Genomic DNA, 26905 nt, shown 5'->3' on the forward strand with positions numbered 1-26905 from the left:
GTTGTGGCTCGATATGTAACATCTTACATCACCAAATCTGAAAAGACGGAACTAAAGGATATGTTGGAAGACATTTCTCATGAAAAGAGCCTAAGTAAGAAATTGTATACCTACAGTTTGAAGATGTTATCTCATCGAGAAATTGGAGCATATGAATGTTGTGATCGATTATCATCAGCAAGTCTTTATGCAAAATCTAGAACTATCCTGTGGGTGAGTTTAGGTCTTGCAGGAACACGAAACCGAGTTTTGAAACCTGTTCAAGAAATTGAATATTTAGCAGAGAAAGAACCAAACAGTATAGACATACTGAAGACAAACATGTTGGATACATACTATCCAAATAGAAGTAATCTGCTTGAAAATGTTTGTCTGTATGAAATACTTCAAAACTACACTTTTAAAAGTAATATTACAGAGAATATCGATAAAGGTTTATACGCTGTGATTGGACATGAAGGATGACTGGTGAAACAAAGAAAAGGACACTTGATTAATCACCGAAAACTGAGTTGCGAAACTCCTGACAAAAGAGAATTTTACTATTTAGCTCTTTTGCAACTGTTTAAACTATGGCGTACAGAAGAGGAACTACTTAGTGAGTTTGATAGTTATGAAGATTCATTCAACGCATCCGAAAATAGTATAGAATGTCCTATTTTTAGTAATTATCTCCAAATGTTGAACGTCGAAATAGAGCAAGAAGCAACAATTGTAGCGGAGATTGCTAGAGACAGTTCTCAAGATAGTCAAAGTTCTACTTCGTTGAGTCAAGATCCACTGGGACAACCAATTATCCAAAATGAAGCAGCCAATGCCATGGATGAGGGGGAAAGAGCAATGGAGCAAGCTCAAGAGGATGTAATAAACTTAGAAGAATTGGAAAAGCAACTTAATCTTGAGAAAAAAAAGATATATGATGAAGTGACAGAGCTGATTGAGCATGGTTTTCGTCATGAGAAAAAAGAATGCTCATGTATGTCATTTGAACCTGTACGACTATATGTAAGTGGAGAAGCTGGAACGAGTAAAAGTTTTCTAATTAAAGGAATTACCACATATCTACAGCAAAGAACTCTCTTGTGTTGTTACTGCTCCAACTGGATGGGCAGCACATAATATTAAAGGTATTACTTTACATTGTTTATTGATGCTGTCAGTTGAACATGAAAATAAATTACAATATCACAAGCTATCTGGAGAAGCTTGTTGTGAAGTTACTAGAGTCCTTAAAAAAATGAAACTTCTCATTATTGATGAGGTAAGCATGGTATCAAATTTAATGCTTGCCTTTGTACATTTAAGAATGCAACAAATTCTTAAAACAGAGTATGATGTGTTATTTGGAGGCAAACATGTCATAGTTTTTGGAGATCTACTGCAGCTAACTCCTGTAAAAGAACACAACCTGTATTTGAAACTGTAACCTGTTACACATGAAGACACCAGAAAGTGCCTGGGCAGCATTGGAAATGTTAATATATGGTCACATTTCAAATATACTGAACTGATTCAAAATATGCGACAGGCAAAGGATACTAAATATGGAAATATTCTTCAAGATATAAGAATTGGAAAACTAAGTGAAGATGCGAAAGAAACTTTACAAACACGATTAATTTCCAATTTGTTTCCCAATGAAGATAATGTGGCTGATAAAATATATATTAAAGAGGCAGAAGATAAGTCAGTTATATGTTTGATGCCAACTCTACAAGAATGTTCGGTGTTCAATGAAATAATTTTGAAGTTAGAAAATCAACAAATTAAGAAACTGGAAGCTAAAGATAGAATAGAGCATGAAGGAAGTACTATTATTTTGTCAGAAAGGTTGAAGTTAAAATTGGATTCTCTACAGAAATCTACATCTAAAACTGCTGGCTTAGAAAAGAATCTGTATGTATGTTTAAATTGTCGGATTATTTTACAAAGAAATTTACATGTGGAAAGAGGTTTGGTGAATGGAGCAATGGATAATGTTGTTAGTTTTGTGAATTACCCAAATAGAGATGAGAATGAATTTTTAAGAATCAAATTTGATGGAATTGAGGAAGTTCAACAATTCAGTTGTTGTTCAACTCGTTTTTTGCTTGTGAAAGACTTATATGTCCGTCGGAAACAATTTCCTATTTGTTTGGCATATGCAGTGACTATTCACAAATCTCAAGGTTTAAGTGTAGATAGTGCTTTGGTAAATATTGGAAGCAGTGTGTTCAAAGAGGGTATGGCCTATGCTGCTTTATCTCGAGTTAGAACTTTATCTGGACTTTATCTAATTGATTTTGATGAGACAAAGATTAGTGCAGATCTAAATTGTGTGAAGGAGTATAATAGGTTAAGAAGAGAATATGCTCCAAGTTTACCTCAATATCCTTTACTTGAAAAGTGTGTGGTAGGTCGAAAAAGGAGATATGAGGAAAAATGTAGTGAAGTAGTAGAGAAACAAAGAAAAAAAGATGAACCTGTGATTGGTAGCAAAAAGAAAAAGGTTACTATTGAAGAGATTGTTGGATTTAAATTTGAAAACAGTTCTGGTGTCAACTGCTATGCAAATGTAGTGGTTAATGTTGTTTTTTTTCTTACAACTTTACAGCAACAGATTGTAGTAAATCGGGAGCAAACATTTTGTTGATCATTAAATTCTGTGTTTGAAAAATGTAGCAGTGATAATAGTGAAGTAGCAAGTGTTTCAGAACTACGAAATGTTTTAGACATATGTGCAAGACTAAATCAATTTTCTCAGAATATTCAGCAAGATTGTCAGGAATTTATTATGTATATGCTTACAGTTTTAGAAGATAAAGGTGTAGATATTGATAATCTTTTTGGCCTTTCTTATAAATGGCAACATAACTGCAATAATTGTTCATTTTCAAGTAGTACTGACATACACACAGAAAGATTTATATATTTAACATTACCAGATTGTAAAGCAGTGTCCTTTAATAAACTAGTTAAAGATGCGCATCAAAACATGGTCTGCTTTCAATGTCACTCAGAAATGTTATCAACATTATTTATCCATAGATATGGACAGTATGTAATTTTAATGTTCCAACGATGCAGAGCTTGTGGAACTAAATTGACAACTTTAATTAAAAATGTTGTGGCTCATTAAATATCTATTTCTAAAAGAACATTTGTAACTGTAGCAATTATCTTTCATGAAGGTCCTTCAACATCATCAGGACATTACACAGCTTATTTGAAGTCTCCAACAGGCTGGTCACACTGCAATGATAATCAATTGACTTTTAAGAAACGTTTGCCTTTTGACTTACTAAATTCTTATCTGGTGTTTTTGCAACCCAAATTTCAGTAAAATTACTTGGTGTAGGAAGATTAATGCTGTAAAACAAAAGAAACTCTGTTGTTTAGAAGTATCGCGTGACTGAAGGTGTGCAAATTTAGAAAGTAAACTTGTATTTGGCATAATGATAGTATCAGGTACAGGTTTAATTAATGTTTGATGGTACAGAACACGTTGGAAGTTTTCATTCAAAAGCTCGGGAAAAGAATGGTTAAGACTACAATTAAGTAATTTGGGAAAATAAGGAATTTACTCATACTATTTGGCAACGCGGAAAAGCATGAGAGAACAAAATGAGTACTTGAGATACATGTTGTTAGAATATACTTGCACGGAAGTTTATTGAGTGGCATTTAAAAGTAAGTGGTATTGTTTTATTAGTTTCTAACTGTTGAAGATGTAGTGTCCTTACACAAGAAATTGCGAATTAGAGAAAAACATTTAAGACATGTTTTTTTCAAGTAATTACATTATGTAAACAGATGTTGTATGGGTTTTTTAAACACAATCATTTTGATTGTGTTGTTTTTGCACGCTGTCATATGATGAGTAGTATTGAAATCACTGCTTATAGTGAAAATCAATATATTCTGAGGACAGCAAAAATAAACCATGTAATATGTTGTACAAGTTATTTTGTTAGATTGGATTTAGAAATATTTATTATAACAGATTTGTTTATTGTCCGTAATGAGGGGATTCGCCTAGTGTCCAAAGAAGAGTTCGCGCCAGTGTTTAAGTTGCCCCAGCAGAAACCTTTCTTAAGGTATCATGCAGGCTTAAGCAAGAGGCAGGTGAGGCTCCCCGATGAGAAAATAGAGGAAGGGAGAGAAAATTTTAATATAGTAATAGACAATACAGATATGTTGGAGGCATGGAAGAATTGGAGTAATACCTCCAGCTTAGCAGGACCTTCATATAGTTACAGGAAAGATTCAGTAGTGAATGGGCCTTTAAGTGATGTAGAATAGGCAATGGGGCAGCCACAGAGCATACAATTGGTATCTTGGAACATAAATGGATTGGGAACACTTTTAAAACGTGAAACTGTGAAAGAACTTGCAAAAGAGAATGAAATTATTTGTATACAAGAGACCTGGCTCTGTGGTGTTCCCCAAAATAGTTGAAGGGTTCCGACAAGTCCACCGTGCAGCTGTAAAATCAAACTCCGGGCGCCCCGCAGGTGGCTTGTTGACAATGATATCAACAACCCTAACAACTAAAACCATTTTGATATCTGTAAAGTGTAAGTGGCTTCTAGCCTGCAGAATCCAAACCACACTCGCGGATAAGAAATATACATTTATACTGATCCTAAATGTGTATATGCAATGGAATTCAACAAAGGAATATGGGGTCGAATTGTTACATTTTAAGAATGATATGGATGCACTTTGTGATATGTATGGAAATGACCTGATTGTGTTAACAGGAGATTTTAACCATAAACTAAATCCAAAATTGTCGGATCAATGGTACTCAGAAATTCTAGATGCATATGATATAAAAAATGCAGAGTTTATGGAAACAAAAACCTTTACAGATGCGGTGGAATTGGGCAACTATTTATCAAATAAAAATTTCTTTTGTTTAAATGGAAGGATAGTCCATGATCGCCCGGCAAAGAAAACTTTTAAATATGGGGCACATAATTGCCCAATAGACTATGTGTTTTTGCCGGCCTGGAATTTCGAGTTAGTGAAAGATTTTAGCATTAACCTCATGGAATGTAGTGATCACAATTTAATAAAGTTAGAATTGGGAATAGCACAATATATGGTTTGCGACAGAGTTATCTGGCAAGAGACAGAGTACCCGAAGCGGATGACCACTAGGTTATCTGAAAAATCTATAGAGAAGTTAGCAAGCCTGCAACATAAGATTCAGCTAGGTTGTTTGAAGGGCCAAGACCTATTCTGGTTTGTGGAAAAAATAAAACAAGTAGTAGAAAGTATAAGTATAGAACTCAGGCCCACTGCAAAAGAACAGAATAAGAAAGGAAATACTCAAAGTAAGAATGGAACATGGTTTAATCAGGATTGTTTAATGAAAAAAAGAGAAGTTAGGAGAGAAGAGCGTAGCCTACGCAAACAATTTACACGAGCAAAGGCGGAAAACTTAATAAAAATAAAGAGAGAATATAATATGTTAATCCGCAATGTAAAAAGGATTCATAAAGAATCTTGCTGGGGCAAATTTTTGGAATCCATTGAAAATAAGAACCTACGGCAATTCTGGAAGTTAATACAGTCAGCCAGGGAACCCTTGATTGCACCAATGACCTGTGTAGTAGAGGAAGATGTATGGGCTGAGTATATTCAGAAATTGTATGCCCCGGGGAGGTTGTCGGATAATTTGGTACCAAAGCAGTGGAGAGATCTAGTAGGGGATCTCAAACATGATTGCTCAGTAATAAACATCCTTAGGATAATTAGGACTTTAAATTTAACTAGAGCAGCAGGCCCGGATGATATGCCGGCCCTGATATTAAATTCAAACCAGCCTTGGTGGGCGGAATTCTTCTAAAAAATGTTTACTTTAATACTAGAGCAAGGGCTAATACCTGCAAACTGGAAGGGTGCAATAATAAGGCCTCAGCATAAAAAAGGAGATGTACATGCCCCTAAAAACTACAGGCTATTTAACCTATTAGATATAGGAGAAACGATTTTTGCTAAGATGATACTCGGTAAGTTAAAAGAGTGGGCGGATCTTCAGTCAATCGTACCAGTGGAACAGGGTGGGTTTAAAGAAGGCCACTCTACGATTGATCATTGTTTTGCCCTGTGGGCCTTAGCTAGGAAATCGATTGAACAAAATGGCAAATTAAGCTGCTGTTTTGTCGATTTCCGAGCTGCCTTTGACTCAGTAGATAGAAGCAGCCTTTGGGAAGTGCTTGAAAATTATGCATTGCCGGAGGGCATATTAAATATTCTAAAAGAATTACATAGTGGAAACTGGGCCCAGGTCATTAGAGATTCAAAGGGCTCATTAACGCAGAAAATCCCTGTAAAGAATGGCTTGAGACAAGGGTGCGTTTTGGCACCCTTGCTCTTTTCAATCTTCCTATCAGACTTTCCCGTGGTTTTGGAAGTTGAAAAGAGTGCGAGCCCGCGTATGAATAATAATAAAGTTGCATGACTTTTATATGCTGATGATCTAGTGATCGTGGACCAAACTGAAATGGGCCTCCAAAGGAAATTAAATGCTTTTAAAATATATTGTGACAAAAAGTTTCTATCGGTGAATATAGAGAAAACAAAGATCCTATGTTTCGGGAAGAGGGTAAAAAATGTTAAATGGTTTTTAGGTTTAGACAAATTAGAGGTAGTAAATGAATACAAATATCTAGGCCTGTGGTTTGACAGTGCATTAAAGTGGAATACCCATGTGGCGGCACAAACTTCAAAGGCGTCCTCATCGGTCTGTGGATTGAAAAAATTTAATAAGGACTATGGTGACATGTCTCACAGACCGTTACTAAAGGCATTTGAAGCTATGATACCCCCACAAGTTCTCTACGGCGCTGAAGTGCTCTATCTGAGTGATAAAAGAGGTTGGGACCGAGAGGAAGGAAAGATAATTAAAATGCTGTTGTCCCTACCTAACGGATCCATGTTGCAAGCTACTAGATTGGAGGTAGGCTAGGCATGGGAGGTAAAGGCACAAATGTCATTGCTAAGATTTTGGAACCGCCAGACGCCCGGTGGTGATCAGAAGGTGTCAATTTGGTGCAGAAAGGAAATACAAGCAAGCAGTTTACATTGGGCACGGGAAGTGAGGAAAACCCTTCAGCTAGTAACTGCGCAATTAAAGTTGACCCTCGAACAACCCTTATTGGACCTAGTTTTTACTAAGAAAATGCTTAGGGACCGAGGGCAAGAATATTCCAGATCACAAGATCTGGAGTACCTGAAGTTGAAAAAATCAGTAAACTGGGTAAGGAATGAATGGGAAAAGGATGTCCGGTTCCCTTATTTGGATGTGTTACCCAGTAAATGGTTAAGGTACAAAATCATGAAGGTTCGGGTAGGCTTAAATCCATGGAAGATCGATAGTAAATTAAAAGTAGCCCTGATCCAACCTGATGGTATTTGTAAATGTGGCCTAGGTGTGAAGAATGATATTTTACATATATTACTGGACTGTACATGGATTTTAACAGTGCGTAAAATGTTTTTGCGTCCAATATTTTTAAAGTATAAGGTAAACACACGATCAGAGGCTGTTGTTCTCCTTATTGAAATGTCGTTTTTAGATATCACAATTGCGTTGGGGAAATTTTTGAAAGCAATAAGAGAAGCTGTAAAGGAGACAACCAAGGAAGTTGGGAAATTTTAAGATATTAAGATTTAAAAAAATGGAAAATATCAATTTAGTGCTTTTCTAGTTTTAAATGTGTACTGAGTGTTAAAATGAACTATGATGTAAAATTTCTATTGCTAAGTGGATCCATGGTCTTGTGTATGGTTTATAGACTATTGTCTAAATAAACTTTGATTTTACGACTACTATTGTCTTCCACAGATATTACATTTATAAGTAAGTACGACTAATAAAAAAAACTTTTTCATTAGTTTCTTATTTCTATTTCTCCCTATTGTTCCCTCTCTCCCTTTCCCTTATCCTTACTACTTTCATCCCCTTCCTTTGTCAGTGCCGTTCTCTCACGCTCACTCCCTTTAACTCATCCACATTTGGTTGTTTACCTTTCTTTCCTGCTTCCCTGAGTTCTTTTCTGTCACTATTTCCTTCACTCCGTCTATCTCTTCAGTTTGATAGTCCCGTTGTCACATGGTGACTCACCTTCATCCACCCTCTATCACCTCTGTTTCCTCAATCTAAATTCCCTTTTCTTACCGTACCTTAATACTTGTTCCCTTACTCTGCTTCCATCACTTATCCTCATTTCACATACATAAATCTATACTTCAGTCCCCTTACCCTACTTTATTTCTGTTTATCTGTCCCTTACAGTCCTTCCCTGTTTCTGCCCCGTTCATCTTCTGTTACTCACCCTTTTTCACTCTGTTTCTCTTAGTGTCCTTCCCTTATTTAATGTATCTCCTTAACACATTCCCATACCCTTAGTCTATTTGTTTAAGAGACTATTTCTTTCATCTACTATCACTCATCATACTCTCCTTTTCTTCCTCACTATACTTTCCTTTACACAGTCATTCCTTCAGTGCCATTCTCTCTTTCACTCAATTATCTTAGTCATTGATTTATATACTACACATTCTGTCTCTGTCTCTCTCTCTCCGTCACTCTTCCTTTCTTTCACTTTCTGTTTCATTCACTCCTACTTTGTTTTGTTTTATGAAATGTAGATTATAACTCTATTTATGCTTTTCTTCCACAGATACTATGTTTTTTAAAGAAGTTTACTATTACTTTGTTACTATTTCTTAGGTAAGTATGATAAATAAAAATACTTTTCCATCACTGTCTTAGTTCTTTTTTGTTTCCTGGTCAAACCAGTGTCATGTTTCATGTGAGCATTTCCACGCAGGAAAGAAGCGTTGCTTTCACGTGCTAATGTGTGCCTTGTTAATAAGGGGGGGGATTCAGTTTTATGATTCATACCCCCATGTTAACAATGCCTAACGCTTGATCAGAGCAGGCGTTGGAAGACCTACGATAAACAAGTTTATCCCAGGTCTTTTTCTCTCAACGCTTGTCTTGGTGATAGGGTGTTTTCACCTCCAACCACATTTTCCATGTGGCTGGACGTACGCCCACTTTGCATGTCATTAACAATCTGTGAGGTTGACATGCAAAGTGGTCTTATGGCAGGTGTTTTAATGCTCTTTTTAATAAGGCGCTGTGGGGCATATTATCAAGGACAGGCAATACATTATCACCGCTTTTTATCGGCAGGAAACTGCCAATATAGCGGCGATAATGGCCTTAATAATATGCTCTAGGAATTCCAATCGAAGCTAATGTTAGATGTGAACACATGTAACATGGGCTTCAATTGGAATTCATAGAACATATTATGAAGGCCATTATCGCCGCTTTATTGCCAGTGTCCTGCCGATAAAAGGACAATAACGTATCGCCTCTCCTTGATAATATGCCCCAAGTATCGCCGCTTTCTCAGCTAATTGTGCTGAGAAAGCGGCAATACTTCAGCTTGTTAATATAGCTCTTTTTGGAAAAATAAGTTAGTTCTGAAAATAACTTTTTTTTTTGTTTTCTTTTTTTTTAAAAGTTTTATATTGTTTTTGATTTTTCCAACAGGCACCGAAATCTTCAACTGCAAAACTGTTCAACAGGAACAAAATAAATCGAAATTTTGAAAAAAATTATCTTTGCTGGGAACATCGATGTTCATTAATTCTTTTCTCAATCAGAGTGAAGCTCTGCTCCCCGTACACAAAAAGTTGAGAACACAAGTTGCATTTCATATGCACTCTTGACAAGAATGGTCTTAAGTCCAACTCTGCAGTGGATGGAGATGCAGGTCGTCCTCCAGATGATGTGCTGGCCACAGCTGGTGGTAGTTGTGTTGCCAGAGCTCTTGTAGATGCCTGTGCAAATTTCACAGGATGCACTTGTCTGACATGCCTCATCATTGTATGTATCGAAAAGGAATACTTTTTTGAAGGGTTTCCTCTTGAAAGAACAGTGTTACATATTGTGCAAGTGGCTTTCGGGGCATTCACTTTTTTTACTTCCTCAGGATAAGTAAAAAACTTACCAGATGAAAGATTCCTTCCTTTTTGTTTGAGGCAGCCGATAATTTTCCTCAGATTTAGAAGATGAATTCTGGTTGCAGCCATTTCACAAAATTCTCCGGAAAGATGTAAAGGGTTTTTCTCCCGTGAGAGTAAAAAAGATAGTGAGGAAAGTAGGTGGGGTTGTTGAAAATTCCAGAACAGAAACTACTATGAACCAATAAAAAGTGTTGTTTTCCAGTCATATGACTTGACGTGCGCGCATCAGGACATCTACGCGATGGGATTACCCGGTCACGTACGTCGTTTCAAAACGGCATATCACTCTAATTAACATAAAAGTTTCAAAACGTGAAAAGGAGGCAAGGTAGACACTCCCTGACCCCCTAGACCTTCTCATGGGGTCCAAGAAGAATCTCGATAAACCATAAAACCCTTTTTCGTTTGAAAAATATAGTGGGGTGCGCGCACTCGGTCGCGCACAGTAGTTTAAAATGGCGTTCTGCTCCATTTACATAAAAGTTTCAAAACGTAAAAAAAGAGGCAAGGTAGGCACTCCTTGCCCTACTGCAGCTTCTCAGGAGGTCTAAGAAGAATCTCGATGGGCCAAAAAACCCACATTTTTTTTAAAATATAGCGGGGTGCGTGCACCCAGTCGCGCACTCTGGTTTAAAATGGCGTTTTGGTCCAATAACATAAATGTTTCAAAACGTATAAAGGAGGCAAGGTAGACACTCCCTGACCCCCTAGAGCTTTTCAGGGAGTCCCTAAACAACTCCGCCAGTCAAAAAAACTTTTTTTGTGTTGAAAACATTTGCCGAAATTCATTGAAAAAACCATAGTTTGCAGCCACGATATAGTTAGGAATTAACATTTAAAAAACCTTTGAAATTCACTGAAAAAACCATAGGTATTACACACGTTATAGTTAGGAAGTAGCATTTACAAAACCTTTGAAATTCACTGAAAAAACCATAGGTTTGACATATGTTATAGTTAGCTGGACATTTCACTCATATAAAACCATTGAAATTCCCCCGTTATAGTTACTACAGCTAACTATAACTCGCGCGACCGCAATGGACTGCTGATGACGTCACATATTACATCACTCATGACATGGTCAGTGACATCACTGATGATATATCAAATGACATCACTGATGACATCACTGATGACATCATCCTTGTGGAACAGTGGCAGACCTTCACTCACCCTAATATAACCTTTATTACAGAAATTCAAAAATAGAAAAAAACATTTTCAATGCAATAGCCATACCAATGCCACTTACAACACACCTATTTAGTAATTTGAAGATCTACACACACATCCACTCATTCATCAACAGACATATACAGTCACTCATATATGTACTCAGTCATCATATGTTCTCATACACTGATACATCCTGGTCATCCTGTTACAGACCGACACTCAACGATAAAGTTACTCACACATAACTCATATGTAGTAGTTTAAAACATATGTAGTTACTCAGAAATACACTATTACAACAGTTATTCATTCACTTACACAGCCATATATACACTCAAGCACTCATATAGAAAAAAACCAAAATAATAACCTATATAGCTACTCACCACACACACTCATTCACCCACACAGTCCTCCACATATGCAACCTTCAAAACATACAAGCAGTAAGTCACTCATTCATGCATCTATGCACTACGTAAGACCTCTGAACGAAGCATACACACACTCAGACACTCAGACACTCCTACTAATAATCAAACAAACAATAACCTATAAAGACATTATGTATCACTGATATAGCTACTCAGAAACACGTGCAGCCACTTATACAGAAAGTGAGACACAGAAATGTATATATTTAAACATTACTCAGTAACCCATGTATTCATTAAGATATACTTAATCACTCAGTTATACCATCTATTTTTCACCAAAAGCAGCCATTTATACACTTATATACCCATTTCTTCTACCATCAACCTTCAGATATACATATATAAAACATATTTAATTTCCAGAAAAAAAACCATACAATGCATGATGTCATCAGTGATGTCACTGACCATGTCATGAGTGATGTAATATGTGACGTCATCAGCAGTCCATTGTGGGCGCGCGAGTTATAGTTAGCTGAAGTAACTATAACGGGGGAATTTCAATGGTTTTATATGAGTGAAATGTGTTATCTTTGGTGCAGGTTCACAAATCTTTACGAACAATTCCAAAAGTGTGTGCCTGTAATTATCGTTGTTCATGGAAATTTTCAGGGTAATACGTCAAGCAATACGTCAAGCAGGGGCTAAGAAAAAAAGTGCATTTCCCATGTTAATTCACATAGGCGCTTTAGACATGATTATAGACACAATAAAATTACACTAAATTATGCCGAAAGGTAGATTTTGGTTCACAGATCATGCTTTCAGTTATGTGGTGTAAATCTGTTTAGTAATTATTGAGAAATATAAAGAAATACAAATTAGGGTATATGGGATCACTGGTATTTAGTGATAATATCGCAAGTAAATGTAATTTTTCTTTTTTTTTTACAAAATGTCATTTGTTGAGACACCCAGTCTCAGTCTCACGTAGTTCCAAACCCACTAACAGAATCACTCAGAGACTGATGCTCTCACTCACAGTGCACTCAGACTCTCACAAAACCACTCAGACACTTACACACTCAGTTACAGATCCACTCAGAAACTCACTCATACACTCACTCACAGAGGCACTCTGACACTCATGCACCCTCTCACAGATCGAGTGAGAGACTCAGACACCCACTCACAGTCCCACTCAGACACTGACGCACGCACTCACAGACCCATTCCCTTCTTCTTGATGATAACCGTGTGGATACAACATTGTACATCATGTTTTTGAATCATTGTGTTTTTTGAAATAACTAAAGTGTAAATGAATAAATTGACATTATCAGTCTCTTGGTAGTGGCCTTGAAATTACTTTGCCTATGACCTCATGTGCCTAAATGAATATCTTTATACTCATTCAATGATATTGTTTTAAATTTGAGCCATAAGTCCTAGTATCTATAGCCAAGCATTGAAAAGACAACTTGACAGTATCCACATGCCTGCTAACACTGCCCTACTTCAGTACGTCGATGATCTATTGATCACCGCCCGAAGTGAACAAGAATGTGAACATGCATCTCTGACAGTCCTATATTTTCTGGCCGACAAGGGACACAAAGTGTCTCCTTCGAAGCTGCAATGCTGTGTTCAGCAAGTTATTTACCTTGGTCACTTGCTGTCCAAGAGGGGGAGACAGCTAACACCTGACCGCATCCAGTTAATTGTACATATGCCACAGCCCAAAACACAAAAGGAAGTACGGGCCTTTATTGGCCTCACCTCTTACTGTAGACAATGGATTCCTCAGTACGCATATCTAGCCAAGCCCCTTATACAGTTGACAACCCAGGAGGCAGCGTCATCGACTGTCCTCCCTTGGACTCAGGAACATACACAAGCTTTTGACGACTTGAAGAAAGCCCTATGTCAAGCACCTGTTTTAGCGACACCATGTTACAGCAAACCTTTTACACTTTTTATCACAGAACGCGAAGGTACTGCATTGTCAGTACTCACCCAAGATCAAGCAGGTTCACACAAACCATGTGCTTATTTTTCCAGTACATTAGATCCAGTAGCCCAGGCTCTGCCTGCATGCTTGAAATCAGTAGCAGCAACAGCTCTAGCAATCAGACAAAGTGATTCAATAGTATTAGGACACCAATTGACAGTACAGGTTCCACATTCCGTGGAAGTTCTTTTAAACCGAACACAGACTCAGCACTTGACTATAGCACGACTGACAGGTTATGAATTGACGTTATTGCAGCCACACATAGAAATCAGACGCTGCAATACACTGAATCCTGCTACACTTTTACCGTTAAGTACAACAGACCCTATGTCACATGACTGTGTGGAAGTCATTAACACTATGACGAAACCCAGACAAGACTTGACAGACATCGCATTACCAGATCCAGACCTGACACTTTATGTGGATGGTTCATGTATGAGAACAAGTACAGGAGAGTTAGTGGCCGCATATGCAGTGACCACTGAAACTGAAGTCATAGAAACACATCGTATTGACACCCTGTCTGCCCAAGCAGCAGAACTCATTGCTCTGACTCAAGCCTGTATTCGAGCCAAGAACCTGAAAGTTAACATATACACAGATTCCCGTTATGCATTCGGAGTTGTACACGACTTCGGAGTCCTTTGGCAAGAGAGAGGTTTCTTAACTTCCCACGGTGCCAAGATACAGCACAGTCCCCTCATTCAAGCTCTGTTAGAACAGTGGCGGCTGGTGACATTTGAAAGTGGTAGGGCGGAAAATGCGAGCGAGCGCAGCGAGCGAGCCCGAACCAAACTGTCACCCCATAAGCATAAAAAGAGCTTTTCTCACCTCTTGTGCCCAGCTATAATTTTCTACTTGTTCTTGCTAAGGTGTTTTGGGGCATTGATTGCCACATCTTGCACATGACTACTGACTTTTTCCAAGGAAAATACTCTTTAGGGAGGAATGGGAAAACAGAAAGTTGTAGCTGGAATGCATGAATTCATCCCAGCCCTTGGTAATTACTCTTAGTTGAATTCCAGTCCATTATTTTTCTTAGTCTCTGTGTCACTAGAGACAAGGTCCCACTCTATGAAAATCGGTCCAAGTCTTATTCAAAAAGGGACAGCCCGAACTACTGGACTCTGTCCCTTCTGATTGGGAACTGAAGACCAAACAACCTCACAGATGTTCCAGTTTTATTTGGCTTAATCATGTTGGCACACCTGACCCACTTAGGATGACTCACTGAGAGTTAATCTCTGGCACTTTCCAGAGTTTTTTTCTTTTTACTCACTGTGTCACAAAGATAGGGACACCACACCACATGCAAATCATTTTTGTACACATGCTATGTGTGTGAACACAAGAGACCCCAAACTTGTTTCAGCCTTGTTCGGCTTGATCAGTGTGGTGCAGCTAGAGACCTGTTCTAGGCCCAGTTTAGTCAGAACCCCTATATCCGCCTATTTACAGTTCCGCATTGAAAATATCTGAAGTGTAGTGTGCAATTATTGAATTAATCTCAGCCAAATGTAACTACCCAGGGACGAATTCTAGTCTATTGCTTACTGTTCCAATACACACAGCAAGCCCCCTATGCAAATCAGTATAGGCCACACCACAAAAGGTACCACTACAACGAGGCCTACTATGTATTTCTGTGGTGTGCATATGCCGTCTGCCCTCTGTTCCACTTCGAAACATAGCACCTGACCACACCCCAAATGGCAGTTTAAGTATACTCACTGTCCAGAATGTGAATCGGAAACACAACCTGTGAGAATAGACGAATGAGACAGTCTGCATCAAAACACAAGGCTAGCGCTGAGTAGCAGCTCCCCCCTGTCCCTGGAATAACATGTATCCTTGGGAAGCTAACCATATTCCACTAAACAGCCTGGTGATAGGCACACAAGTACATTAAATGGCTAGGTGTCACGTCACAACAAATGAATCACCATCCTGAGATTGTAAAGCAACCACCTTTCCCATCAATCATGCCTCATGGTAGATGCTGCACTTTGCCGTTGCGAGTTCGCACGCCAGTGCGCCACGACCCCTACGGAGCATAGAACATATAGAATTCACTGCCAAAGCCTGAATTGCCCTGCATGTATGAGGCACAACACAAGAGAATACATCATGTTACATATAAGTTTGTGAATGTGTCAGGCCTGGGTAGCATAAGCACAGACGGCAGACCTGTAATCTGCCAGTGTGCCAAAACCTGAGCTGACTCTACCAGATGTCCCACTGTGACCCCCGCTCAACCAGAAGGTTGGCTCCCACCTTCATCAACAATTTTATCTCTTGGTTTACACACTGCCTGCCAACAGATGTCACGTCCAGAACAGACAACAACTTTTGTATGCAATGAGAAGGCTTAAACGATATAAAAAGCAGTATCAGCTCAAAATAGAAACAAAAAGCAGACATATTACAACCTCTCAGACCAATTTCAAGATGAAAAAAGTTTGTTTGTGCAGCTTACTTTCGAGACTGGTAAATCAAAATACCTGCTTGCACATCATATTTTTTAAAACAGAAGACAGCGACGCTACATTAGAATGCAAGTAGTAAGGACTCCAGTGAAGATTACATGTAAACAGCATGCAACACAATTGCCACTGCAAAAACACCATACTTACAGCTTTCTGATGAAACAACACACCAGAAGGAAAATCATAAGGAAACGTTGTTAGTTTTACAAAAACCCCAACAACTGCCACATTTTCTTTTTTCGGACATCAGCTGCCTTAGAAACAACTTATAATTTCCTGACATTATTGGCAAAGCACAACCTGCAAGAGGGTAGCCTGCTTGCAAGGACTAAGAATGTTCCACAACAAGCGCACATTAGAGAGGAGGGGTTTGTGCAAATTATCATAGCGTAAACGCCGTAAAGGAGACCAAAGAGGAGACAGCTTTGTTAACACTGAAGTATATTTAGTCAATTTTTTTCTCTAGTAAACCATGGGCAGGATGACAGAAATCCTACAAGATAAGACGCAAATACTAGCTCTTGTTTCCCTCTACCTCACACCTCTACCACCACGGCTGTGTCACTCTCTTCTGTGGTGAAGGAGGGGGGTGAGGGGGGTGAGGGGGTGGTGGGTGGTGGGTGAGGAAAGGATTTTCCTGTGCCGTCTGTCCACAGTGGATTATGTTCCTGAGTGGGTATGTGTCGCAGGACTGCTGTCAGGACATCTTAAACATTGGCATGCGAGGGCGAAATAACAGCAGCGAGTAGAACGTGTCACTAGATCTCACCCGAGGTAAGGGGTTACCCAGTGGCCAGGGCAGGGGCAACGCAGGCCGGAACCGGCCCAGTAGACAGTCTGAATAGTATCTATGATTAAACTATAACTCGCGATATCACGGGCCACGCTCTCTTGTTGTGCACAAATTCCCTGCGCCGAGTATTGAATGTAAGATGAGAGGCCTTAAAGGGGGCAAGGGAGGCTTCCTTATTGGCACGTATTCTGGACGCCAGGTTTGGTGTTGCGATAGGCCTGTTGCGAGAGGACTCTTTCGTCGCTGTTATTACGGGCAGGCGTGGTCAATGCGCACGCTGTGAGCAGACAATAGTATTGTGGTACGTGCCGGTTTTTACTTGAAATGCAATCTAGCAGCATAACGATTCCCCTCTCCCCAAATAGGTTGTATGTAACTATAAGAAGCATAAGCATCACACATGATGCTCTAATTTCTTACATATCAGTGGAATGTTGTTTCTCGTCACAATACCCAGACTACCCAGTTTGTCAATTTTCGAATATTGATCGATATGCTGTAGTGTAGTGGTGGGTCCCTAAACCAGGCCTCCTGTTGACACTCGGAAGTTGGCACCAAGTCACAAAACATAGAGCTGAGCTACACGAACCCACACGACAGGCGCTGCTGAATGAAACTAAGCAAAAGGGTAATTTACCTACCTGACCGCCGTCCGTCCGTCAGCTCCGCATCCTGGGACCTCCGACCTTGGCGCCTTCATGGAAACCGTTACCCCGCCCTCCGTCCTCAGCCAATCCTGGTGCTGGAGCAGCACCAGGATTGACACAGGGCATGGTTGCTTTCTGCCCTCCTGCCCATTAGGAGAGCGAGGTTTCGCTCTTCTAATGGGCATGCAAGCAGGCACAAGTACACATGCGTGGGCAAGGATGAAAAACGTGCCTCCGTCCCCATTCATGCGCACCTGTGTGCTGCTGCCTGCCCCAGACAATGCCTTATGCCTGTCAGTCAGCATGTCACAGGACCGCCCACCCCCTTCAGACTCTGAAGGGGGTGGGCGGTCCTGATTCATGATGACTGACAGGCATTGTCCCTCGGCGTTTTGAACTTAAGTAAACTGAGAGTTTACTTAAGTTCAGAGCAGTACGCAGAGGGAGCTGCGGGTGCGGGCGGGGGGGCAACGCCCCAACGCCCCTAATGGACGCACCGCCACTGTGTTAGAAGCAATACATTTGCCTACAGCCATAGCCATTATGAAGTGTAAAGCACATAGGAAAGTCACAGATACCATTTCCCAGGGTAACGACCTGGCAGATCGAACAGCCAAGCATACAGCTCAGACTCATACTCATACGACTGATATGACGAAGACAGTAGTTCCGACACATTGCATGACAGTTAGGGATCCCGCACTAGATGTAATTGACATACAGACACATGCTACTCCAGACGAAATCAAGAAATGGACAGAACTAGGAGGGATCCAGACAGAACAGGGATGGATGACGAAGGGAAAAGCCACATGGTTTCTCCCCGACTCTATGGTTCAAGTTATCATTAACACAGCACATAGTCCTGCACATTTAGGAGAAAAAGCCATGTTAGACAGTATTCAAAACCTTTGGTTCAATAAGCATTTACGAGCAGCAGCAAAACAGAAAGTGCGTACTTGCATGATCTGTTGTCAGTTCAACCCAGGTAAAGGCATTCCCGTAGAGCAAGGTGGATTTCATCCTCCTGATCGCCCTTTTGAAGTCCTCCAGATGGATTATATCCAGATGGAACGTTGTCGAGGATTCAAGTATGTCCTCGTAATTGTATGTGCACTTTCCCGATGGACAGAAGCATATCCAGTCCCAGATTACACTGCCGTGACCACTGCAAAGCAGTTGGTTCGCGAATTTTTCCCGAGGTTTGGTTTGCCTCGTGTCGTGTATTCAGATAACGGACAGCCATTCTCGTCCGAGCTTATGAAGCAGGTTTCCCTTTTGTTAGGTTACCAATGGAAGTTCCACTGTGTTCGGCATCCCGAAGCAGCTGGATTAGTAGAGAGACACAATCAGACTCTGAAAACTCGTCTTGCCAAGGTCTGTGCAGAAAAAGGTGTGGACTGGATAGTAGCCCTTCCAGTTGCTCTCTTCTATATGCGAATGGTAGCCCATTCTAGGACAGGGCTATCCCCGTATGAGGTGGTTTTTGGCAGGCCACCGAATATGTGGGGGACGCCTCTGCCCCGTAAATTAACCGATGTTGACAGTACTATGCTGACAGATTACCTTGCTTCCTTGATGTCTGCACTACAATCATGTCGTTCACAGGTCGCGGCAGCCTTTCCAGACAACACCGAGGTGAAGCCACACAAGATCGTCCCTGGTGATTTCGTCTACGTCCACAACTTTGACCGGTCTAGCCCTCTGGAGCCCCGCTGGAAGGAACCTAAGATCGTTTTGATGACCACAAGGACTGCAGTCAAAATTGAAGGCAGGAAAGGCTGGCTCCATTTGAGCCACGTCAAAAAGTGTTATGGACTTCCGCCAAAAACTGTTTCCCAGGACTGCCGCATTCCAACCACTGATACTAAACTCCCCCTGGTAGAGAAAACTCCGTCCCAGGAGTACAGATTAAAGTTGAGGTCTAGTAAGTCAGACAGTTTAATTGTTCAAGTCCCCCTCGGGTGAAGCGGTTAGACAGGTTCCTGACATGTACAAGATAGACCCACATAGTGAGAGAGATAGACAGGAGATCAAGAAACAGAAATATTGCAAGAATCTCCGAAGCCGTTGTATTGTAACTTTACTTGTCATGTTTTTTCTGAGTCTTACGATTATATGCCTAAGCTATATGTTACACGTATATTTTCCTATACAAGCACATTCTTCTTTCAATGACACTGCAGACCACACCTTTAGTGATCTGCCCCCGCATGAATTATCCTATCGACTTGCGCTGCGCAACAATTCATTCATCCGTATGTTACATCATTCTCACCAGACCAGCAATGCCACTAATTGCTGGGTATGTGGCCGACTCCCTCCCTACCAGAAAATGACGGGAGCCTTGCCTCTTTTTCCTTACCCGTTTACACATAATGGTTCATGTGGTGCATGGTTTACATTAATGTCCTCGTTAGATAGTAAATCCAAAGTTTCCCAAGGTAATTGGATATGGGGAGACCTGAATACAGTTATGAATAAGGCATGTTTCCCAGACAAGGAGGGTCTTCCCCAAATGACAGGTACCGATCTAGAAAACGAAGTATATGGATTAGGTAATTTTACACTTAACCTCATGATTTTGAATGTCCAGTCAGAAACTAGTTCGAACTTACCCTCAATTTCAGTTTTACCAGTGAAAGGTGACCTATGCGTTAGAAAGAATGGTTCAGTACATCTAGGACACAGCGATTGTAATACAGTTATTGAATTCAGTGATAAAGGCAAGTCTACATTCAAAGCTTCCCGACATTCTTATTTCATTTGTGGCCATACAGCTTATATACGTTTACCTCTAGACTGGGATGGTACTTGTTACATTGCATTCCTACTGCCACCTGTTTTTCTAGCCCCACCTGATTACCATAGAAATTCTCATCTCATTCATGTTAGACCCAAGAGAGATCTCCCGATTGTCGACCAGACTGAAACTACATGGGAACAATACACAGATTTCAATAAAGGATTCTTTCCTTATTTAGGAACTGTCTCAAATAGTAAACTGATACGTAAATTGACCAGAACCCTTGAAGCAGTAGTGAATGAAACTACTTTTGCCCTAGGTAACTTAACAGAAGAGCAGTCTGCTATGAGACTTGTCGTTCTTCAAAATCGTCTCGTCCCTGACGTCATCCTGGCAGATAGGGGCGGGGCTTGTAGAGTCATCAGGTCCAGTTGTTGCGTTTTCATTCCTAATAACGCACCGTCAGTATATAGAGCCATAACTCGGCTCCACAAGATTGCAAGTCAGATACACCAGAATCCAGGCACCTGGACCTGGTCCGGTTGGCTCTGGAGCGTGATATCAGCCTGGGGATGGAAAGTCCTATCATTCCTTGGAATAATCCTACTCATAGTATTCAGTTGTTGTCTATGTCTACAATGTGGGCCAGCGATTTGCGGTTTATGCGCCACATCATGTATTCCCCATCCAAGTCCACGTTCTCGTGCCCGAATGAAAAAAGATGAGCAAATGATGTTATATGAACAGATAGATGGACTCATGAAGATTGATATATCCTGAAGGGAACGTAGGGGACAAGGAGGGAATGAGGTAATTGAAATTTTTATGGTCAAGTATGTCCCATAACGTGTACCCCAACGTCTCCATGTACGTGCTTAAAGTACATGTAATTTCCCTCCATGACCGAATATGAAGACGCAAATACATTTGCGTCCAACGTTAACATGTCCTCTTTCAGATCCACCATGAATGGATCGATAATTCAGTTCCTGACCATGCGATGCCAACGGCTTTACATGGTACACTTTTACGTTTTTTCCTGGCTCTGCCGAGCTAGGCCCTGATTTCTGTCTCCGAGCCCTTTCTGCTTTCTGCCTCTGAAAGCTGCAGCATGGACACGTATCCCTGACCTCTGCCTTACTTCCTGCCAAGCGAAGCGGTGCCTGGCTCAACCTGGCCTGCCTGCCAAGACAGTATTTTGCCTTCAAGTTATCTGTTCAGCCTCCTCGAAAATACATTCCTGTCTAGTGATTTAGGTAAACATATCCCCGGCTGCAGAGCAAAGAGCAAGCCTTCCTGTTTCCATGCAAGTAATTTACAGTTCCCGTTGCCATAGTAGGCCCATGGCCCCGCACGTAGACACGTAGACACGTAGACACATATGCACGCACTAGCTTTCAGTATAGAATAGCCTCTGCCCGAGAGACCTTTTACTTACAGATAATACATCCTCCAAACATAAGATACCAGATATGTTATAGGTCCAGGTCGTTCTGACATCCCAGACTTCTGTCTCCTCTACTAGTGTTAAAGTTCTCCCCAGTTACACGTCTATGTCACGTCATGCTAGCTGCGCGCGCATCCGCACTTCCTGCTGACTCTGCAGATTACCTCTGTGCATACACCCCCTTATGACACTTTCTGTGACGTCCACATTACGTCCACATTATACGCCTCCGTGTACGCCTATTACACGCCTTCTTTCACGCCCCCTGCTACGTACATGTGTTCTTATCTTCTCCTTTTCACTTGTTACGCCTCCTATATGCAATGCTAATGTACCGTTTTACTATATATATTGTGCACTGTTAATTATAACTTTGACTTGTCCTGACATTGTCTTGCCATTTTCCTGACACCCTGTTGACTTGTCCCGTGGCTCGAGCCATCGAATTAAAGCCCGTATGACTCAGATACCACGGACTCTGCCTCTCATTTGATTGAGCTATTCTTGTACTTGTCACTAAAAAATGATACGGTAAATTATTTACCACAAAGGTCCTGTCGTGCTGCACCAGGGAGGAGTGGTGAGGCTACGCTGGTCAGAAACCTGTCAATCATGTCATTAATAGCAAGACAGAACCCCCATTTAAGTCTTAATAGTGCTGAAGACAATCCCGGTGGACTCCGGAATGGGTGTTCAACAGTGTGCCATCAGCAGCCTTAAGTGTGTGTGTGTGACTGGTGACTGCTACTTCGAGGAAACAAGCCAGGCCAGTAGCCTCTCTGCTCTGCCCCCTTCTGCATGCAGCTGAACCATATTCTCTTTATAAGTAAAAAGGCCCAGCCGGCGTTGGTTCTGGAAGACAAGATGGGCTAGCAGGGACGTGTCCTTAATTTCACGCATCCTGGTCAACAGAATAATGTACAATGACCTCGGATCACCATGTTAAATGCCTCCCAGACTACCGCCACAGATGCAGAACCTTGATTATGCTGAAAACAAATCACTAAACACCTTTGGTAAGGAACCTAAGGAGATCCCTACTAAAGCAGAGCCTCCACATAAGGATCAGGCCAGCCTCTTCCCCCAGTGCAAACACATCACCAGGGGGTTATGTTCAGAGTAAGTGCGGGTCAGGTACTCCAGCTGAGTGGCCTGGACAGCTACTGTGGAGGACTCCAATAACTCATCTAATTGCATGTGTAGGTCACGCACTGGGGAATAGAGTGAGTACTCCTGTGCTTAGCCATGCCTGACTTGCCAGAGTTCTAGGAGGCATCAGTCTTAACCCCATTACTGCAAAAAGTGACCAACCTCCAGAGGCGAGATTCAAGGAGTGGACGGGAGGACCTGTCCAAAAATACGTCTGCCACACAATTGAAATGTCCACCAAGTATCCTAGCTGCCGGCAAGGTTTTGTCCAGGTTTTTGTCCAAGTGCAGCACCAGGAATGCAGTCTGATTAACATTGGGGAATAGATTCACCCCAGCCCCAGAGGTTTCCCATCTAGAGTTCTGCTTAGGAGCATGTACTGTCCCTCGCTGTCAATGAGTTGGGACTCAGTGTAGAATGGTATTCTTACCCGGATCCATAGGAGGGTGCCCCTGGCAAAGAATGAGTAACTGGTGGAAAAGACCTGACCCTGACACCTCGGGCCCGATTCACAGAATGAACTTAAGACTCAATCCTAAATTTACTACTGTTTTGGTATTCACAGAATGCACTTACTACTTTTGGCATTCACAGAATGCACTTACTACTTTTGGTATTCACAGAATGAACTTACTACTTTTGGCATTCACAGAAGTTAGGATTTTGTCTTAAGTTTGTCTTAAGACAAACTTAAGACAGACTTAAGACAGACTTAAGACAAAATCCTAACTTCTGTGAATACCAAAAGTAGTAAGTTCATTCTGTGAATACCAAAAGTAGTAAGTGCATTCTGTGAATACCAAAATAGTAGTAAGTTTAGGATTGAGAATTAAGTCCATTCTGTGAATCGGGGCCCTCCTATGTAGGTCAACTGGCTTGGGCCCCGCTAAGTTGGTTTCCTGGAGGAATGCAATGTCCATCATGCATGATATTCATGTCAATCGCCACCCTATTGATTTAAGCTTCTAGTGTTTCTCCAGTGGTGTGACAAAACTTGAGGGGGCTCAAGATACATGAAGGGCCCCCGCTCTCGATTTAATCCAGAGCTGTCAGGCCCGTGTACAGTGCTGAGGAGGTCCCCTGCACTGAGGAGGTACCCTGCAGCTCAGGGGCCCCCTGCACAGCGGGGGCACGGGGGCCTCCTGCAAAGCGGGGGCAGCGGTTGCCTGTGTAACACCACTGTTTCCAGCTTGTAATGAACCTCTCGACGCACACAAGGCTCCTCACCCTCCAGTTGTGTTTCCTTTACATAGGGTGGCATAGCATAAGGGCCATACTAGGTGCTCCCACCCGGACCTCTGGTCAATCTGGTGCAGCCCGTTGTTCCAACAGGCAGCTCACTTGCCAGAAGAACAACAGTGGTTAGTGGGCCAAGAGGACAAAAAGGCCCAACCTTCCCCTCAGGCTGGCAAACTGTTCCCTTTGAGAACTTTGCAACTGGCCCCCCGAGTTGCTGGGTTCCCTCTCGAGTCTGAAAGGCTACAGATGACATGCAACCAAGTCAGGCGCGTCCACCATGGGTTAATGTCATTTTCCTCTGATTTGTGCCCCACAGGACCACACCACTGAGCGCCTTATGGTAGGCACTCACAATCTAACCATCGTATTGGAGTACAAAAGCTGGATTGCAGCAAGGTTCAGGTCCTCCGCGCATGCTGGCATTGGTGCATGCGTTTCCTGGAGGCAAGACGGTCTGCGGCCCCAGGTCCCAGTGTTATGGCCAATCAGGGGAAAGTAGCTGGTGTCTTGGGTCTCTGGCTGGGCAGCTCGGGATCTCAGTACAGGATATGCAGTGATGTCCTCCTCTCGTGCTACCTTGAGCCCTCAGGAAATGGGCCCCCTAGTGGTATGCAGGCCCTGGGGAGTCACCACTGAGTTGAAGTGTTGGGGTATGGGCAGCCACCGGCCCTCCATCTCGTAGCACCATACCCCCAGTGGGCGGCGCATCATGGCCAGTGTCACTGCCATAACATCGATCTCTGTGACATCCAGTGGTGAAAGGTGGCCTCTGGACCTCCAATGTCGGTAGGAGGACAGGCCCCTGTGCTGCCTGCGACTGCAGCGCCGGAGGCCTAGACCTAAGCCTTCGGCTCCTCCTGACTCTTCATTAGTGCTCCGTGACGGGTAGGGCATGAAAGGGGCTCCTCTGCAGTTCCAGCCCAATGGTCATTCCCCTGGAGCCAGCCAAAAGGAAACACCACCACTCACCACCCAAAGTGGCCCATGATGCACGTCCCATCTTGCTAGGCTACCCCACCATGATGTAGGCTTTGCCCAGGGTCCGCACAATCACTGTGGTCCGGGACACTGCTCCAATCAGGACATCAACGCCCTCCACTGTCGCCCCCCCCATGTTGGACCCACGGGCCAGGTCTTCTCCTGGAGTTGCCGGGGCACGTTGGACAGGATACAGGTCAGTAGCGGGGAGGTAGTCAGAGCACTAATAGATTGCGGCCCTGTACATGCATGCCTTGGCCAAGTCTTTCCATGCTTTAGCCTGTAATCAATGACTCAAACTTTATATGCGGGTCCATAGACATTTGGAGAACTTCTAGAGCAGAGAGAGGTGATATCGGGGTATAGTGCTTTACTGAGATTTTTAGATGCAATTATAACCCAGTGACTGTATTCCAATTTAAACTGTGCAGTATTTCATTTTGCTGTGAGATTAATGTACTTTTGATTTACTAAGATAAGCATAGGGCTGGACAATACATTACTCTGTCTGATAGTTGATTGATTTTTCTGAGCTCTTCTGCTGTGTTTTTTTCTCTGAAATAGGACTGATAAATATAATATCTATAAAATGAAACTATCAAATTGAAATAAGGACTCACATTTAAATATGAATATGTTAATGTCTGAATTTCCACAATCCAACTACAGGGATGCAGTTATCCTGATCCCGATCACAATGGTCCTTGTCCTTTCAGTCCACGTGGTAGTGCGTGTACTGGTAATGGTCTTACTTATTATGCCCCACTGGACTGGGCCTGGTCATTTCGGTCTTGATCGGGACCCACTGGTGAAGAGCTGAAACTTTCAAAGCCAAAGCCAGACTTTGATGCATATCTCTAGCGGGGGCAGCTCCTGTGGGGTCACCTCCAAAAATCCACAAGTGACACGTTGGTGATCGTAGTGAAGAGGGGGGCATTTCAGCACTGAGGCGCTAGCCTTGAGCCTCATTTTGTGTGGATTATTTTGTGTGCTGTGCTTTGTGTGCATAATAAACGCAGCTTTTCCTACCCACAGTAAGAACTGGAATTAATAAGCATAATATTTTGGTGCTGTGAGTACATTTGAGTTGTGAGCCTATGCATACCTAGCATCTGCCGCCCCATGAAGACCCTTGGACTGCTTGACTCGTGCTACCATTGTGAGTCAAGTGCTAAATGGATAGTACTTGGCCCAGTTACTCAGGGACCCAAAGTAAGTAGGGCCCAGGACAGCAAGAGCAAAAGTTCACACCCCACATGTTTAGGCCTAGTAATGCCTGCTTGCCCCATAGCCCTCTGAGTTATTACCATAACGGTTTTTATTATTCAAACTTGATTTATAACTGTTTTTGCATCTGTAAACAACTTACTTTAATTAATGCACTTACTTTGTATATATGTTAGAACATTTGTAAATGCACTTACTTACAAATGCTTCAAACATGCTGCATCCCCAATACTGTAGTGTCTTGCAAGTTAGCAATGACAGAACACTTTTGCCTCCTAATGGACTCTGTAGAGCTGTGACGTAAGTGGTAAGGTGGAATGCAATGAAGGCTAATTTAGAATGTTGTGTTCGCATTTACATGCAGAAGAATAAAGATGTGTTATACTAAGCTCTGTGTGTGGCGTAGTCTTTGGCAAGTGCCCAGGCTGGGGAGGGCGCTACAAATGGCAAGATAGTGGATAGGTAACCTGAAGATCGACAGAGCTCTCCTAGACAGTTTGCCATGGTCCAGCAAACTGGTTGTGTGTGTCACATGTGCCTACATCAAAGTGCATAATTAACATTTGGTATATGTGGAGTCAAAGT

The 26905-nt window shown here is 41.8% G+C and overlaps 1 protein-coding gene across 1 annotated transcript in view; it reads right to left on the reverse strand.

The window, feature by feature from the left end:
- The window catches only part of LOC147726768 (baculoviral IAP repeat-containing protein 1-like), a 1009320-nt gene that overhangs the window by 793117 nt on the left and 189298 nt on the right, over positions 1 to 26905 (reverse strand). The window lies entirely within an intron of this gene.

The sequence above is a fragment of the Lissotriton vulgaris genome, chromosome 3_1 (assembly GCF_964263255.1).
Source record: "Lissotriton vulgaris chromosome 3_1, aLisVul1.2, whole genome shotgun sequence".
Lineage (NCBI taxonomy): Eukaryota > Metazoa > Chordata > Amphibia > Caudata > Salamandridae > Lissotriton > Lissotriton vulgaris.